Raw genomic sequence first — 19,794 nt, forward strand, 5'->3', positions numbered from 1 at the left:
AAGACTCAAGCAGTAACAGAGTAGCTAGCTGCATATTTGTTGTATTAGCACATATTTTTCTTTTTTGTTTTAGACACAAAGATAATGTGTCTGCAAGCTGAATGTCATAAAAATAACAGGCATGTGCTGCTCAGATTGAAACGTTCCCATCCAAACCAGGTGCCGTTAAAATCCTCTTTGAACAATGTCTCTGGTCAAAGAAGCATTAGAGAATTGAAATGACATTTTTAAAGAAAACCACATAGCTACTAGGAATCCCTTTGCATAAGATAAACGAATTGTTTCTTTAGGGATAGTGCTGCAGAGTTTGCTGAGTAGAGAGCATGTCAAATTTTAATCTCAAGTGTACAGCACAGTTGTCTGAAAATATGAATAAAAGCAGAAAAAGATAGCTGTTCCTGACTAAGATAATTTTATTATTTTGGGGTTTTTTTGGTTGGTTCTTTTTCTTTTATTTTCTTTCTTTTTTTTTAAAGCCAGAAGGGAGTTTCAACTACCTTATTTTAATTTTTAAATCATATACTTTTTTAATTTTATAACTTTTTTTTTTCCAAAAAAGGTTTTTACATTGTCTTCTACTTGTGGTAAAAACTTTGTCTTTTCAAAATTCTTAGTGCTCTGAAGTGTTTCTGCAAGTCTTTATTTGAATTCTCACTTGCAGAGCACCTACAAGCAGTGAAGAGCTAAATTTGCCTCTGAAGCAATAGAAGATGCCTTACTGCTAAGGAAATGTCTTGTAGTGGTAGACTGAAGGGCAGCGTAGAGAATGTAGCAACTGTGTAGGACTTCACAGGATCACAGAAAGATTGAGGTTGGAAGGACCTCCTGAGATCATCTAGTCGAACCCACATGCTCAAGCAGAACTAGCTGGGGCAAGTTGTCCAGGATCGTGTCCTGTTGAGTTTTGACTATCTCCACAGATGCAGACTTCACAACCTCTCTGGGCAGCTTGTTTGACCACCCTTACAGTAAAAACATGTTTTCTTATTTTCAGATGGAATTTCATATGCCTGTTGTCTCTTATCCTGTTGGTGGACACTACTGAGAAAAATCTGACTCACTTGTCTTCATTCCTTTCTATCAGGTATTTATGCAGGTTGACAAGATTCTCCTGAGCCTTCCCTTCTTCAGACTGAACAGTCCCAGCTCTCTCAACCTCTCCTTATTGTGGTGGGTTGGTCGTGGCTGGACATCAGGTGCCCACCAAGCTGCTCTATCACTCCCCTCCTCAGCAAGACAAGGCAGGGAGAAAATAAACTGGAAAAAGACTCGTGGGTCAATATAAAGACAGTTTAATAAAACAAAAGCAAAGGCTGCACATGGAAGCAAAGGAAAACAAAAGATTTATTCTCTACTACCCATCAGCAGGTAATGTCGAGCCACTTCCATGAAGTAGGGCTTCAGTACATGCAGCAGTTGCTCCCGAAGACAAATATTGTAATAATGAATGCCCTCCTCCTCCTTCTTTCTACTAGCTTTTATTGCTGATCAGAAGTCATATGGTATGGAATAGCCCTTTGGTCAGTCTGGGTCACCTATCCTGGCTACATCCCCTCCCAAGACCTTGCCACCCCCAGCCTGCTGGTGAGGGGCGATATGTTGGAGAGACAGCCTTGATACTGTGCAAGCACTGCTCAGCAGTAGCCAAAACACCTGTGTGTTATCAACACCCTCCTAGCTACCAATACAAAGCACAGCACTATGAGGGCTGCTATGGGGAAAATTAACTCCACCTCAGCGAGACCCGATACACTCATATAAAAGATGCTTCAGTGCCTTAATCATCTTGGTGGTCCTTCACTGGGCTTGCTCCAGCAAGTACATAACTTTCTTGTACTGGTGAGCCCAGAACTGGATACATCACTCCAGATGCAGCTTCACCCATGCTGAGTAGAAATGAAGGATCTCCTCCCTTGACTTGCTGGCAACACTCCTCCTAATGAAGCCCAGGATGCTTTTGGCTTTTTTTGCCATGAGAGCTCATTGCTGGCTCATGATCAGCTTGTTGTCTGCCTGGACTCCAAACTCCTTCTTGGAAAATCTGCTTTCCAGGCAGCTGTTCCCCAGCATGTACTGGTGCCTAAGGTTATTCCTCCTGAGATGCAGGAGTTTGCATTTCCCCTTGTTGAACTTCATAAGATTCCTGTCAGCCCATTTCTCGAGCCTGTCATGGTGCCTCTGGATAGCAGCACAAGCCTCTCATGTATCAGCCACTCCTCCCAGTTTTGTACCATCTGCAAACTTGCCGAGGCTGCATTCTGTACCATTGTCCAGGTTGTTAATGAAGATGTTAAACATTACTGGCTGCAGTATCAACCCCTGGAGTAAACCACTAGTTACTGGCCTCCAACTAGACTTTGTACCACTGATCAGCTCTGAGTTCAGTTGTTCAAACAGTTTTCAATCCACCTCACTATCCACTCATTTAGCCCACCCTTCATGAGCCTCTCTGTGAAGATCTTATGGGACGTAGTAGAACACAGTGTCAAAAGTCTTACTAAAGTATATGTATAACATTTTTCCCAGTGAAAAAGTAGATGAAGATCATATACACTGCTTAGAAATACATACTTGATAAGATTCACTTCTATAAAGCTACTGAAAATGAAATAAGCTAATTAAGTAAGAACAGCTTGCAGACAAGAAAAATAAAAGACTCAGCTGTAGATTTGTGGTTAGTTTCCCTTCAAAGCATTACTAACTGATGTCCACTGAAGTTTTGGAGCTTTTGCAGAAAAAAATAATTAGAGACTGCTATGTTAACACTGTTAGGCTAATAGTATAATTTTATCTACTCAGTCTTTCTCTCCAAAATAATTTTTTTCCCCCTGTGGAGGTGGAGTGCAAGATGGTTGTTAATCTCTTTTGGATAACCTATGTAAATATTTGACTGGCCAGTTCTGACAATTGTGATCTGTATGTGCAGTAAAACGTGTTCAAAAGGGCTCAGAATGCTTCATTTCATAAGCTGCAGTCTGAAATCTGCTTTCTTCTCCTGTGACAAACCAAGTCGGACCAGGAGCTTCCCTTTTATTCTGTTTGGTTTTAAGTGAATAAATTACATTATTTAAAGTCTTCTGGGATAGCAGGTGACATAACACACTATACAAATAGTTATACAGTGATCTCTTCATGATAAAGTAAAAATATTGGAAACACAGATTTTAATTTGATTTGATTTGAAATTATTTAAGAAAACAGAAGTCTCCAAAACCTGTATAAGAGTGTAATTTTCAGTACACATATCAAAATTACTTATTATGTGAATTTTCATTTAAAGTAAAAAGTTGTAAGCCTTCTGTCATTCTGCCCTTGGATGATGTGCAGTTCACACTGAAGTCAGGAGGAAAAATATGCACATGAAATACAAGGGCATCTTTGTATGACTAACCTACAGTTGAGTTTCAATTTACAAATAAACTTGATCTTGTTCATAGGTAATAGTTTATCTTAACATGTACAAAACCCTAAAAACCAAAAATCCAATTAAGTAAGAAAAACAACTGAGACATGAAAAGGATGGGTTTTTTTAATTGAACAAAATAGAAAGAGCTGATTACAAGCATACAGATCCCTACTTAAATCAGTGACAGTGGACAAGGCATTGTCCCCACCTTCTTCCCCTACCAATAGCTTTCATGCAAGGGTTAATGGAATCCTAGACCAAGACATGGACAAGATAAATCACTGCACATTCAATACAAAGCCAAACTGTAATTCCCTTGATGGAAAATTTTCACCTAAAAGATGAATCTTTCAGAAACTGAATGCAGCAGAACAAAACAACATCATTTCAATTTTAGTTGAATTCTTTCTGGAATCCAGTACATCATGTCTCATCATAATAAATAAATGTTCTCATGTTGTGTGTATATTTTAACTGTCATCTGAGGAAAAGGTAAATATCATAGTACTTATTTACAAAACCCATTCTTGATCTTCCTAAATTACATATTGCTTTGAAAATAAGCAACCAGCTACCAAGCAGATGCATATTGACAAAGCTCCACTGAACTCAACCAAGTTCTGCCTATTTACGCCCCCTCAGGATAGCACAGAAGTATATAATAGCCTAAGATGAGATTTTAAATGTAAATGCACATTATCATTAAGGAATAATTTCATACAAGAACTGCAGAATTAGTAAAATATACAGCTGTCTTAAGAATATGAAGGCTAAGTGTGTCCAGCTGCCGGAAAGTATGAATATCAGAAGCCAGTGAAGTGTTTTTGTAATGCTTGCACAATATCTAACATAAGCATGTGTTATAGTACAGATTGCTTACTTTTAACTGAATTCATCAAGATATTTGAAGTTAGAAGGTCCTATATAGCAATTGAATAATGTATCTCACATTGTTATGGAAACTTCTTCCAAAAACACTCTTAAATTATATTTTGCAACCTTCTCTCTAAAGTAAACAAGCTTAATAATCCACCTTCACAAAAATACAGAATACTGAAACAGGTTCTGTGATTTGCCAAAATGACAGAGAGATCATGTTAAAACATTATTATTGTCGTGATTTTTGTAAGTCTACAACTTGTGCATGGTTGTGGAGTCCAAACAACTTTCAGCATCCTGGTGCTAAAACTTGAACTGCACTGACTTTCTTCTCAGACAGTCCACTGACTGTTTCATTTTGAAATATCTTGGGGAGAATAGGCTGTTTCCTTAAGGAAAAAAAAAAAAAAAACACAAAGCATATGATCCCAATGATCATCTGTATATTTTAAAAACTTGCCACTTCTGTTGTTGATCTGCCTTATAAAATGCAGAACAGCACCATTTCTTTCATCAGTAGGAAAACTCATCTGTATTAAACATCATAGTAAAAAAAACCCACCAGTATCAACTCTGCTGATATGAAAACAATTAGGATTTCACATTAGCTTTGCTAAAAAGACCTCTTTTTATTTCATCACAGACTGCTAAAATCAGGGTGGATCCAATTCAAGCAGTTAATATCTTATAATCATCCTAAAGCTAAAGTTAAGGAGAAAATTAAGGTGCATCTAACAAATGAATATGTATGCTTAATATCTGTGTCTCAGTAATTTTGAACTAGCACAGATTTGTATGTGAGCTAGAAAGAGTTACAGCTTTCAGTTATGTACTAAAACTTTCAAATACCAAGTTAAATTCAATGTTCTTTTCTTGGTCAAAGCCTACTACGGTGCATTATCACAGAATCACAGAAAATGGGCTTGGAAGGAACCTCAAGAGATTATCTTGTCGATCTCTTGTGCCTCAGGCAGGATCAGCTTTCCCAATGACATTTCTGACAGATGTTAGTTTAATCTGGTCCTAAAACCTTCCAAAAATAGATTCCTCATATCTGTAAGAAATGTATTCTCACTCTTAATTATACTGATGTACAGGTTAACCACTGACTTTAAAAACAAAAAACAAATTAAAACCAACATTTTAAACATTCACTGTGTTGAAAAAGCAAACACAGGAGATCTTTGGGCTTCCTGATTCTCATTTGCTCACCATTAACAAGTCTGAAACAAGAGAGTAAATAATATTGCTGATTATCAGCAAGGCTGGACTGACTTCATTTTGCTATTTACTAGATACAAAGAAGATGCAGCCCTAATAGGGCAAAAACTTGGTCTTCCTGGGTGGAAACTGGTGCTTGCAGAGACTGACTCTGTGTACACCAGCAGGTATGTGTATACAAGAGAATGACAACAACTGTGTGGGTAGGGCACATGCGCATGTCAGGTTGCATATACAACTATAGGTACATGAGGATGGATGGGTGCTTGAATGCCACCTCTCCCTATTTGAACTCTTACTGTCTCTGGTACTTTGCAAACCATAAATACCCTTGAAAGATTTTTCTCCCTGCTGATTTTTTGTTCTGTTTCTCTTTTGTGTGTGGATAATTATGGTGGTAATTTGGCTACAACATTCTGAACTTGCGTGATTTTTAGTAAGGACTACATGGATTTGAATCTGTCAGCTAGTCATAATGCTTCCTCAATATTACCCATTTAATGTCAATTATAGACAAAAAATAGCCCACTTATTGTCTCATATTAGCATCCACATCAATAATTGTGCAGAACAAAAGGCATAAACTGAGACCATCTGCTCTCACTACAATAATCTACCTAAAAAAGCTTAGCCAGTAAGTCACAGTAAAACATTCTGATGCATTTGTCTGGGATCATGCTGTTTAAGTGTCTTCTGTGATTAAAATTATTACTGCTTTGGCCTATCACCTATTAGGACATATATTTCCTCATTTCAAGTAAAATACTGTAATTTTATTTTTATTACTATGTTAAATTAAGATTACTTCTGCCAGATACCTGTAAGCAAAAACTGTACTTTTATTTTATACTTCATTGTCACTGTCTTTCCTGTTGATGTTAACAATGCTTAGGCAGTTCTAAAAAAATCATATATGCTGCAGATTTTTATTGTTTTGACAAGTGCACAACACTTGAGCTGTGCTAAATGCCAGTATAAAGCCATATCAAAATGTAAAATATTAACCCAAAGTGCCATCATGACCTGAAAAGTAAAAAAGAAAGAAGAAAAGTATATTTAAAAGCCTACAATGACAAAAGGTTGTTGATATTTAAAAAGAATATACTGTGCCTTTTCTCAGCATTAGATATGTGGAATTTTTCCTGGCAGCTTGCAAGAACAGATAGGAGTTTAACATTCACATAAAAGTATAAAAGGCAGGCAAATCCCTGCCGTTTTATAGCAGTGTCCTTATTCTATTCTCTAGAACATCAGGCCTGTCAAGACATGTCAGTTTTCTCCTTCTGCCAAAAATATGTAAATGAAAATGATGCATTGCAAATGCCCAATGCATTTAGTACAATGTCTTAAATGTTTGGTTCTCATCAACTGCAGATTCAGTAAATGCTTAAGATTAGATGTTCCCTAACCTCCGATGACAACAACTGCAACTTGATTACAGGCTGTCTTTGAATAGCAAAATATAGGGTTTTTTCTCCAAAACTGAAATATAATGCTACACTTCCTATGTCTGATTTTCTAATATGCTAAGCACCCATCTTTCCCCTTGATTTCAAATAGATTTTTATGTGCTCACAACGTGATTCATAAGCTGTAGGACTTATTTTTCATCCTATTTATGCTATGAATTCAATATCAATTTGCTTCACAATACTCAAAATAATACTTGGGAAGAAATCAAAGATAAATTATCCCTTTAGGAAACTTGGGTTATAAACTATAATGCTGGCAGTTCATGAAACACCCCTATGACACCTGAAAACAAGATTCAAGGTTTTACTCAAATTCATGTCTATTTCTAGGTTTTCAAGCTTGGCTAAGATACAAAATTTTTTGATTAGACAATTCTCAGCATTTAGGCTGAGAAAAAGAGGCTAATGTGGTTTATTGATGGTTAATCTGTCTATCTATCAGTCCTTGCCTAATAACAGTTGTACAGCGTGCTGAGCTTTAACTGAATTTTGGGGTTAGAAGTCTCTTTCACCCCAGTTATGTCAAGAATCTGAATTAAAGGTCTCGATGAAAAGAAGACATGTAGAGTTATCTGGTATATATTGACCAACAGTCGCCAGTGTGTATAACACGTGTATATAGACAGCTTATCAGCACATGTGTGTAGTTGAATGATTAGCTTGAATACAGCAGTGAGACTCTGTGTTGGTTTTTGACAGGCCAAGATTCTCAAAATAGACACTAGCAAATTGTCAAAGAGGATTAAAGAATGAAGTGTGCTTGTCTCTTCTTCAGTCATTCACACTATACTTTTTAGGCACCTCGTGTGCAGAAATGAGTCTCACACTTTAACCTTCTCTTCTCACCTTTGTAGGTAAGAGAATTCTGCTTATTCATCTTGTATATTAGTAACTCAGTAGTTAAAGTGCCTATATTTGAAAAAGCAGTGCAGTTTCAAATTTTACTATCTGTCATTTAGAGCAGGAATGTGTTCTATTCCTTCTCAAAAAGTGGCTGAACACTAAGCTACAAAGTCAGCCTCTCCTACTGCTCCCCAAATTCATAAATACTGTAGTAGTGAGAGTACACACATTTTTGCACTGCAACCTGTCCCATAGAAATACTCTCATTTACAAATGTGACAAAAATATTTGAAATTAGTAAAATGTTTTGGCTGGTGTTGAGGTTTTTTTTTTTTTTTTTTAAGTTCAAAGTACTTCTTTCTCAAAATTCAACCTTATCATAGTAAAAAATAAAACAAAGTTTTAAAAATGGAAATTGAATTCTCACTGTATGGCCAATGCAAGTTGGAATGCCATTTTTAATATTTTTGGAAGAAAAGTAATTATACATATTCCTGCCAGTTCCAACTGGAAGGTCTTTCAAGCTGTCCTGGACCATGCAATTTACTTTTCCCAAAGTCTGCACATGTCTGTGCAACTACAATATGGAGTAATGTGTAGGTTCAGAGCTATGGCTAGCACCATGGCAGGTGTTCAACAAATTGGCAAGTCATTATTTCAGCTTTCATCTGCTTAACAATGTGGCGATGTGGGCTGTATTTATGAGATCAGGGCTGAAATTTACTGTGTGCTCCACCTGTTCCAAAAGTAATAAAAACCAGATAGCAATAAGTGTAATATGGGATAGCAATTTTGACTAGCTATGTAAGCTAAGCATTTTACACTCATATATTATAGAATCATAGAATTGTTTAGGTTGGAAAAGACCTTCAAGATCATCCATTATGATTAATAATGTCATGTACAAAAGCTTTTCTTGAAAGTGAAAATGTACAAGCAAAATAAAAAAATAATCAAAAGCAGGCAAAACAAAACCTACAATTTTTGTCATATATTTGGAAGAGGAAAAAATTACCTAATGGATTCTTCTTTCCATACGCATCAGGTCTGCAGACCTTTCCAAATGTGACAAGTTCTTTTGTGCATGTTAACATCATCCAGCAACAGAAGGGTCACTTCTTTTCATGACAGATAGGAGAGTCATATCCAAATTTTTAAAAACTACATGTAAAAACCCATCCTATTTTAAAAAGAGAATAAACATATAATGCTCTAGATTACTAATTCTTCAAATTAATTTAGTCTTGGACTGATTTATAAAATTAAATTTATTTTATTTAACTAAAATCATTCTTTTGCATTCAGTTCCGTTCTGAAAACATACAGTTCAGATTGTCTCTTCTCAGTCAAAAACTCTTACCACACTTTTTTCTCGCAAACTGTCCAGTATTTTCATATACAAGAGGACTTTATCTAGGGACCCTAAGATCAAGGGAGTTCTTAAAACAAAACCCCAGACTAGTTACCCTGGAAGCTGACTATATCTGGGCAAAAAGTGGAAGAATTAGAACCATCCTTACAGAATGAGATTATCAAGATTTCCTTATTAAAATGGTTTGCTTGATTTCAATCAGTCTTAGCTCCATACTTTATTAGACAGCACAAGCACAAGCAATACATAACAATCTTGAATTAGAAAAAAGGGGGCAGGGGAAGTCATTTTAAAGACACAAATCTAGTCATTTTAATGACCATACTTTGGGTACCCCAATTAATTGAAAGTGTGGAGGACTGGTGACCTGCAGAATATGACAAACCTGACAGTCTGAACAAAAGTAGGCAACCAAATAAAAAGCCCAATGGTGAAGGTCTTAAGAACCTATCACAGGTAAACAGGACACTAAATTTTCACTATATGTGACTTTAAAGCTCTGGAGTGACTTCTCTATGTCAAATTGCATCACCTGCTGAATAGCATGTTCTGCAGAGTGGTCTTCTCATAGTCCAATAAAAATTATGAAGAAAACCCAGAAGACTATCTAAGTGTCTTCTATAATTATCTGTGGTCATTATCTTCCAAGTACTTTATTGCATCATTGCTGCCAGAAAAATGTGCTATCGACCATCAATGGTGGCAACATTAGTGAGTTGTACACCATTCAGAGAGAAGTAGAAAATCTAAGGTAACTCTGATGATACTGAAGCTGGTAAAAGATGCAGTATAAACTGCTTTTAGTGTGTGGCAGTCCAGACGTAAACACTATACTTCTGTTAGGGAAGTTTCTGCAGAATGTGGACAAATTATAACATCAATTTCAAATTGATACTTTGCCCACAGTACCAGTGAGAAGATTTCTTCACATCTGGCCTTGTTAGAATGGAAATAGCCAGACTTACTAAAGGAATGCTCACAGCTATGAGAAAATAACTTGCTGCAGGTGACTTGTCTGAGCGGAGATCAGCCTGGACCGGACTTATGGCCATCCTATTACAATAAAGTGGATTGATTGTCATATGAAGATTACTGTCTATGTACAGAGTCATCAAGGTACAATTTGCTATAATCAGTGAAATCATATCAGTCTCTAGTATGTAAAGAATTTCTATGAAGTGCCAATGGAGTACACAGAGAAGGAAATGCATGAATGCAATTCGTCTCTGATCCTGGAATACTTACAAAGACTGCAGCATCTCAGGGTCAGCTTTCTAAGGGCATCAGTGGATAGTAAACTGTAAATTTTCCTCAAAACCAGATTTTGCGGTTAGTTTGGTGAAAGCAGTTTCTCAGAAAGTACCCAGAACTGTGAGAATAATATTTTGTTGCTTTGAATGTAAAGCTTTCAGTTTTGGTTTGGTTTGGGTTTTTGGGGTTTTTTTTTGTTTTTTTTTTTTTTTAAAGAAGGGATAAATTTACCAAGATGTAAAAATTAACACAATGTTTCTTACAGTTACATTTAATTTCAAACACTAAATTACTGGGAACTGGAGTAAAACTAAATGGTGTACTAACAGCTGACTTCAAATGGAGGTCTTCTGCTGTGATGAGCATTCTTAGTTCTTCCATCTAAAATTATGATTTTGACATCTTTACCTTGAAATGAAAACCATCAGAATAGTAAAAATGAGAAAAAGTTTCTTTCATTAAGGTAGTTCTTGTTAGAAGGATACAACTACTCCAGACTAGTCTGGTCACTACTTTTTATAACACTTTCTAATTCAAATTGTTTTAGACTAGAGACAGGATCTCACATCAAAGGACAATCACTTGAACACCAGGTTATTCTGAAGTGGAAGGTTTTCTCATTCTTGTTACTTGTTCTACTTGGAACATTCTCTGCCAGGATCATATTACCAGCTGTTTCAGAGCATTTCCTGGTTCCTTTTAGTTGCATAGGTCCATTAAAGTAGGGTTAAGAGATGTTTGTGCCTGAATGGATGAATTATGCTCACCTTTCCAGCTTCCTTTTAGCTTTGGGAGTGGTAAATACTTTCAAAAGTTTGGGTTGTATTGTCTATCACTACATTTTTTCCATTTTTAAATTTTTAATTCTTTATATATATATATATATATATATATATATAGTCCTCACTTTGCTGTACTTCAGATTCTGGGAATATTTGATATTCCAGAGCTTCTCTACTAAGCTGAATACAGAAAGAATTATGGCTAAATCACTATATTGAAAATCCCTGCATGCTTTGGCTTTACAGCTCAAATCCTAGTTTCCAAAGTTAAAAAAAACCAAACAAACAAAAAAACCAAAACCAAAAAACCTCTGGGTTTTTTTTACTGTGAAAACAAGGGAGAAGCTCACTACACCAAATTAAAATTCTTCTGAACCCAGCTAGATGGCTCATTACTAGGTCGTATTGCACAATTGTCTGTTCCCTAATCCCTTACACTGTTTACTCATTCACAAGTGTACTTTGCTGGAATTTTCTTCATTTTGTAAAATGTACTTTAGAAATTATATATATGCAACCCAAATAAAACCAGGACTTACCAAGTGTGCTGTTTACTGTAGGCAAACATTATCATTAAAAGTCCATGTGTCGCTTGCTCTGTTCTGAAATTCACTCTGTCAAAAATGGAAAGCTTTTTCTTCCTTTCAAGTGTTTCCCCAACATCTGCTACCAGGATGTGTAAGCATGCAAAAGATAAGTAGGCTCACATTTTCAGGTTAGAACCATTATTTAAACAAACACAAACCTACCAGAAGATTTCATAAAGTAGTAACAGGCATGGATTTTGCAGTCAGTTCTCGAAGTCTGAGAGGTGAAAACTTTCTGGAACCATTTTTATGTGTGAAGCAATAGTGTTACTGCAGTTTTGTAAGTTATAGATACAACCTTATGGATGGAGTCACAGCATCAGTTCTGCAATGAAACATACAGGTGCTGTAGAGAGTGCAAGAAGCAAGACCACATAAAACTCAGAAAACAGCAGGTTTATGTCTGTCTTAGATATTGTTGCATTATGAAATGGGAAATTTTTTTTTTAAAAACGCAGATTTTTTAACTATGTTCAGTTGTACACAGCAATGAACTGAGGATTGAGGTATTTTGCTCACATTGGATTTAAAGCCTCCAAAGAAATTGTTACCTACCTCCTTGAAAGATGGCTCAAGTCACTATGTAAAATTATATAGATATCTCTCATGGCCACATGGAGCTGTGAACACATACATAATAATAATTAGCCATTGTTACTTTTTTGTATGGTAAGTTAGTATCTCCAACTTTCATGTTCTCACTGAATATTTATTATTTATTGTTTTTCTACTTCTAACTTCTTGGCTAGGTAACCAAGCTCATAATTGACTTAATGTTTCTCTTGCTTGATTTGCTTTAATTTTTCTTGTTTCCTCTTATCTTACCTACGTTCTTTGTCTCCTCAATTGTCTTTCTTTCCTGACTATAACATTCTGCTCTTTCTTGAATTTTTAGACTTTTCTCTTCTTCTTTCAACTGTTTTTCACTTTTCCCATTCTCTGACATGTTCTGCTGTCTTCTATGTTTTAAATTCTCCAAGCTTCCATATAGTTTATAGTGTTGGAAGTCCCCTTGAAATTAGGGACAAAGCAGGAATACCAAAATACTTACTTTATTTGAGGTATTTGGTTTTGAAGAGAATAAAATCCACCTATTCAATGCAGCTCATAGTCTGTGTATCTCTTTCTCTCACCTATTTTTTTAAAGTAAATTAGTTCCCAATAGTACCATGAAACCATTGAAAAATCCTCTGCTCTACCTTTCTTGCAATACTCCTACATCTGTATTCTGAATAAGCTTTAGCATAGAGAGTATGGGAATATAGGGAGAGACATATCAGTTAGAGTAAATGGAGAAATTGCCAAGACTATGAAAATCACTTTAAAATGTGTGGTTTTCTTCCAGTCTAATAAATGATTTCTTGTCTGGTCTCGCTCTAAGAGGAAAAAAAAAAAAAACAACAAAAAACCACTTCAGTTGTACAAATACTTTGTTGGCAGATTTAAGAATTCCCTTTCATGCTGTACCTACCCCATAAATGGTAATGAACTCAGAAAGTTTTGGAAGAACACCTGGAGATGCTTATGTGGCAGTCTCTGCTCTGTTGAACATGTTGATGCATGTACCATTTCCAATGGCCTATATCTTTCACTAAAATCTTTGCAGCATCCTTAAGGTTTATTCATATCTCTGTTGCTTGGGTCATTTGTAATCTTGTTTTCTCTGTGGAGTAATCCACAAATCTTTCTACACTAGGTAAAACCAAGCTGTGACATCCTTATTCTTGTCTTGGTTGAGAGTAAGTAGCAGGTCATGCATTCTTAATTTTAAATCCAATAAATCAGTGAAAATTATCTTTTTTAGCCATAAATCATACTGTATTAGTGTCTTACAGAGATGCCATCTTGTACTCAGTCCATAAATGGAAATACCTTACAAAATATTACATTTAACACAGCTATTATATGCACTCTTCTCTTTGTACGGTATCTTTATAAATGTAAACCTAAAATTAGGTAGTGCTGAAAAAGGCTGCTGCAATCTCTTTGGAAAATGAAGAAGTAACCAAACTTGTTGATTAGACAGGGAATAGACACCAGACACATTTAAAAAGCTCTTGATGGATCCAGCTAACCTGTTAAACTAATTTTATTTTCCTCAAAATATAAATGCATGAGCCAAAATGTTTAATAACTTTTTTTCAGTTATGCCATGTTTTTAGAAAAAAGTAGCAAGAATAAAAACAAAAACTATGTAATTCTTAAAAATACTTTCTTAACACTTGTGATTTCAAATAAGTGTTTTATGTCAATATGTATTTTCACTGTTTTTAAAACCTGTCCTTTAAAAACTTGAAAATGAAGCCATACTTATTTGGCTAACCTTATCTAAAATACTTTCCATCTCATTCCCTGTTTAAGGGGAAAAAAACCCTCATATAATTTTGGGTGATTCTGTTTAACATGAGGGTAATCTCTGGAACAAATTTTTACCTGAGAAATTTCAACATCTTCTATTTCAATTATCTAGATCCCCCTGACTCTTGTTCTTCAATTAATTTTGAAACCCTTTCCAATTTTAAAAGGCAGTATTGCAGTACTTAACAGTGGGGTGATGAACTGTATGGTTGTTGGAGTTTTCACCATTTTTCTGCTTTATTAACTTATTAAAGAACATAATTTCCAATGCTCCATTTTAGATTTCCTTGCTGTTTATCAGATAATAAACCATACCATTTTTATTTTCAATTTCATTTCAAATAAAATTTTTAGGAAATCTTTAGTGAGACAGAAATATTTGGACAAATATTGTTATTGGTTTCAAACCAAAGCTTGTAAATTAGCTTTTTTATTCTTTGAGAGTTAATCATTAATATTTCACAGTAGTTTCTGGTGTTAAATTGTGTTAAACAATATTCTTTAGGATAATGCCAACTTATAGACTACTAAATGCTGATCAGCCTAAGAAAAAAAAGTATTTAATTTCATTTTAATGTGTTTTACATGGGCTGTTCATTTCTACTCAATTTGTGTTAATTTATTTACAGATTCAAGTGTTTTCTGTTTCTCTTGTAAGGTACAATTTGACACTTTGAAATAGGGTATTGAATATTCTGACTTTTTGTCATAGTACCAGTAATAACAAGAGTAGAACTATATGGTGCTATCATCACTCTACATTGTACCTATACGTATAAGGCAAGAATTGGGCCTCTAAGCACTAAAAATTGTATTTCTAAACATTTCAGCCATACAAGATACAAAAGGACAGGGTATTACATAATGTCATCTAGGCTTCCTTTCCCACAAGAGGCTGGAACAGATGATCTTTTGAGGTCCCTTCCCACCCGGGCTGTACTATGATTCTATGATTCTATAAGGGTAATAACTTTTTTTAAGTGATTCAGTATGACAAGGTAAGTGATAAGACATGACAGGTCATTGTGCAAAGAATTTCAAACCTGTTGTTATGCAGTGTAGAGTAAAAAATCAGAGCATAGTTAAAATCAGCACTGGGTTTGCTGGAAAATTTCAGTTTCTTCTGAAAAATGCAATTTTCCGGAATGAAAAGACTTAAATACAGTTTAAACATATTTTTTTCCTTTACAATTTTAGTCAATTTTTTTATGATTGGCAACAAAACCTACCAACCCAGGCATTTCATTTGCTATATTTTTTTATAGAAAAAGAAAATTCTCTGAATTTTTCTGAAACAGAAGGGAAATTATTTTAAAGAGAAAAAAATTTCTGTGTCTTTATGGCATCTATGCCATCTATGCCATCTATGTATGTGTGCTAACAGCTGACTGGCATCTTTGCTATATTCTGTAGTATAAATAGAATACTATAATGACTTTCTAGTGAGTAAGTGCTGGTAAGTATGAAGCAAAGCATGCTAAAACACTATGGCAGAAAGCTTCCGTTTACCTAGCATCATTTCTGTGTTGTCGGAGGATTTTGCTCCATTAAAGACAATAGGTTTTGCGGACTCTATACCCCACCAGTTCTGCGAGGACCATGCCTGCATACCTGCTAAAGCAGGGGGTTGCAGTATTAGGTTGTGAGTTTATTTAGTATCTGTTCAAATCTTACAACTCCCTGGACATCCCCTGCCCCATCATCGGGTCAGTCCCCGGTGAGGGACTGAGGGCCTTGGGCTGAGCTGAAATGTGGTCCTGCGCCTAGGGTGGGGAGCAGGGGAGAAAGGGACAGTAAGGCTGGATAGTGCCTGAAGGGGCCTGGCACTGGCTATGCCATTCTTACAGGCATTACCATTCAGAGTTTGTTGTTTAGGAAAGTGGTAAGAATATTTTTTTTTTTTTTAACTGTAGTATGAATTTGAAAGAAGATACAGATTTGGAAATTAATTTTTAGAGATGAAAAATTTGGAGCAGACTTGAATTTAAACTACTTTGAACATTTTAACTATCACCAAGTACTTTCTCAGTTCTGACTAAAACTGGTCAGGTAATAGTCACTAAGAAACTACCATCCATACAAATTTACAATACTTTTCAAATAAAATATACAAAAACTTTTTCTGTGTTACTCACTTTGGCCCATTTATGGCTCATGTAGAAGGATCAACATTTCACTTGCAGCCGCTTACAAAATTTCTTGATGCAGCAGAAGTAAAAAGTCTTATCCTCTTTATGTTTTCCAAATGGTACGTGCTGTCCTACATCAATAATTGATTAGTTTATGGCACTTACTAATTTTCAATATTGTGCCACTTTTCTAACAATAACAAGTAGAAGCATGAATGGAGAAGGTTATTATTTACTAGCCACAGCTCAGTGCACCATATAATCAAATCCTTTGTCAGAGCATCCTGCCACATAATCAGATCTTGTGAATTGTCAAAGGCAATTTTATAAATACATATATTCATTTAAAGTCTCAGTAAGCTTGTCATGGCATGGGATAAGTACATTTTTCTTTTATTTTTGTGCTTTTCCAGTTCATTATATATGTAGTAATTACATTGTCTTCAAATACAGTTTCTGCAGTGAGAAGTAACACTATACATCTACAGCACGCTTGTGTCTACAAAACCAGAGTTATTAGACTGGATAGTTGATTTAAAGGTTATTTTTTCCCTATATCATGTGCTTTAAAGATTTTTATTCCATTTACTACATTGTATAACAAGCAGTGTGATGCAGAGCATAAAATTAGAAGAATCAGGAGGCCCTACAAAGAGTGCATATCTTCCCCAATTTGGTGTGGTTTAAAATGCTAGCTTCACTTCTGTCTCTGGCAGAGTGCTGAACACCTTTGGAATTTTTATTTACTACAAGGAACAGGTTAGAAGACTTTTTCATAAGGCTCATTTTATTGATTAGAATCATAAAGTCCAAAATTGATCTGAAACTGTGTGAAGAGACTGGTTGATTGAAAGTAGGAACAAAAGGTATTAGACAAATGTTCTTAGAGGGAAATATTCCTAAAAAATGCTGAAGGCATTGCAATAGATGCTATTAGATGTTGGAGATGTTAGAAAACACAGTAATTTCAGGTGAAAGATGTTATATAATGTCCTGTATATGCAAAACCTGTTTTTATACATTAGATGTGAACTCAATGGCTTTAGAATCTCACATAAATACCTAAAATCTTTAGAGCTCTATTCAATCTGTATATAAGGCTTTAGTATTTGCAGTCATATAGCCCCAAAGAGACATCCTGTAAATGCTATGGAAAGCATTTTATAGTTCAAACATAATTCATGCTATTTAGTGTCTAGTCTCGATACATCCTCATCGACTGTCCTCTAATTGGATGATGATGATGAAGGCATCTGCCAGATTAAAAAAAAATAACCAACTAATGTCAGCCAGAACAATAGTGAGAAAAAAGAAAGAGGAAAGAAAAAAGCAGTAACAATATCCCAATTAAAATGAAGAACAAAACAGCCGAAGTGCAGATGAGTGTCAGCTTTCTTCAGACAGCACAGACAAGGAGAGCTGTGCAAACACATCCAAGATATGTTTGGAAAAGAGGTAACTGTATCATGGAAAAAATAGTCCTGAAATAAGTAATTGAATATTGCCAGGATTTATCTGTAACAGATCAAGCAGTACATTTTCTTAGATATATATCCTATGTGAATTCATAAAGTCAGGGAATGAAGGGTTAGATAAACAGTAACTGATTCTTGAACACAATTACTTTAGCCCTGGTTTTCCTTACAATCCTGATTATTGGGTGTTGTGGTATGTTAATTTACCTTACACGAAGAAGAAGGAAGGGTCTAGAGAGGCCATAGTTCTCTTTAATATATCTAATGCAATGTCATATAAATAAGTGGTGTCATCTGCATTATGAAATCGCAGGGGACTTTACTTTGATCTCAATTTCAGTAACTTTAGAGTGTGAATAGATAAAGTGCATAGTCTTCCTTTTTTGTTGTTGTTGCTTCTAATAACATGATTCAGTCAGGCTATGCGTAAATTAGAAATTTTATTCAGATGCAGGGGGAGTTCAGGCACTTCTGGACATGTTTCTGCATTGCAAAAGTCCTCAAGTACCTATTTCTAGGTGTGGTAGGTTGACCTTGGCTGGACACCAGGGGCTTACCAAGCCGCTCTATCACTCCTCCTCTTCAGCTGGACAGGAGAGAGAAAAAAATATAATGAAAGGCTAATGGGTTGAGATCAGGACAGGGAGATCACTCAGCAATTACCATCACGGGCAAAACGGACTTGACTCAGGGAAATTAATTTAATTTATTGCCAATGAAATCAGAGTAGGGTAATGAGAAATAAAACCAAACCTTAAAACATCTTCCCCCACCCCTCCCTTCTTCCCAGGCTCAACTTCACTCCTGATTTCTCTACCTCCTCCCCACCAGTGGCGCAGGGCCATGGCAAATGGGGGCTATGGTCAGTTCATCACACATTGTCTCTGCTGCTCCTTCCTCCTCACACGCTTACCCTACTCCAGCGTGGGGTACCTCCCACGGGAGACAGTCCTCCAGAAACTGCTCCCCCATGAGTCCTTTCCACGGGACAGGGTGCAGTCCTTCAGGAACAGACTAGTCCAGCATAGGTCCCCCTCTTCTCCAATGACCTTGGTGTCTGCAGAGTTGTTTCTCTCACATATTCTCACTCGCCTTTTCAGCTGCTGTTGTGCAGCAGTTTTTTCCCTCCTTCTTAAACATGTTATCACAGAGGCACTACCACTGTCGCTGATTGGCTTGGTCTTGGCCAGCAGCAGGTCTGTTCTGCAGCCGGTTGGCTCTATCGGACATAGGGGAAGCTTCTAGCAGCTTCTCACAGAAGCCACACCTATAACTCCCCCTGCTACTAAAACCTTGCCGCATAAACCCAATACACTAGGGTAAAATATCAGGCTGGATCCAACAGCCCGAGAAAGGTAATGCTGCTGCAGCTCTATACCCCAGGTTCAGCCAGTAACGAGGCTGAAGGTGTGTTCCCATCAGGCACACACATACAGAGCACGTGTGTGCACCACATAGATACACAGCTGGCCACTGATCACAGACAGACACCCAGAATACTCACATGAACAGAGACAGCACCAGCAGCCTCATCTTGCGGCCCTCTCTGGCTGAGGAAGACAGAGGTCTGTCAGTAGTTATAAATATACATACATACAATGTGGATCCCTCCAGCAGCTGGGCTCAGACACTGTCTGCCCAGTAGGTGCCCCTGGATCCCAGTCTCCTCAGCTGCTGGCACATGGACATACAAGCCCTTGAGGCCACAATCCTGCTCCCTTTGCTGGTACAGACTGTTGCATGCACACATAAATGCATACGCACAGGGAGCTGGCTGGGACTCCTCTGGTTCCCCAGGGGAACCAAACCCTCTGTGCTCTTGCTTTTGGAGACACACGCACAAACACACAGGCATGGCAGTGGGTGTCATACCTAGAGACCGCCAGAGTCCAGCTGGACTCCCATGGTCCACCTAATAGCCAGCTCCTCCTATGGTCTTGCCTGTAGACCCTCCCACCACCCTGGATCTGAGGCCACTTAACCTCCTTGCTGTCTCACCCAGCTCGATGCTGTCTGGCA

This window comes from Pelecanus crispus, chromosome 4 (assembly GCF_030463565.1).
Source record: "Pelecanus crispus isolate bPelCri1 chromosome 4, bPelCri1.pri, whole genome shotgun sequence".
NCBI classification, from domain to species: domain Eukaryota; kingdom Metazoa; phylum Chordata; class Aves; order Pelecaniformes; family Pelecanidae; genus Pelecanus; species Pelecanus crispus.